This window comes from Buceros rhinoceros, unplaced genomic scaffold (assembly GCF_000710305.1).
Source record: "Buceros rhinoceros silvestris isolate BGI_N320 unplaced genomic scaffold, ASM71030v1 scaffold29852, whole genome shotgun sequence".
In the NCBI taxonomy this organism is placed as follows: domain Eukaryota; kingdom Metazoa; phylum Chordata; class Aves; order Bucerotiformes; family Bucerotidae; genus Buceros; species Buceros rhinoceros.
Window position 1 is genome coordinate 3,882 of NW_010398765.1, and position 305 is coordinate 4,186.

Sequence of the window (305 nt, forward strand, 5' to 3'; positions counted from 1 at the left end):
CGGCCACTTGCCGGCCCCATAGTGAGGGGACCCACAGGATGTCTGTCCATCCTCACCGCAGCTAGGCATGACCTGCCCACCAGTCCTGACAGGAAAGCACAGCACACCGCGGGCCCTGTGGTCCCGGCCACAGGCACACAACCTTCGAGCTCGGCCATTTATTTGCTCTCCATGGGAAGCCACATGCCGCTGGGACCATCCTCCTGCCCCGCTGGCATCCACTGTGGCAGGGGCATGCCTCGCTGGTCAGCAGCACCCCGAGGTACCACAGGTGCCACCGGGGGGGCAGGCAGGGACCCAGGCCG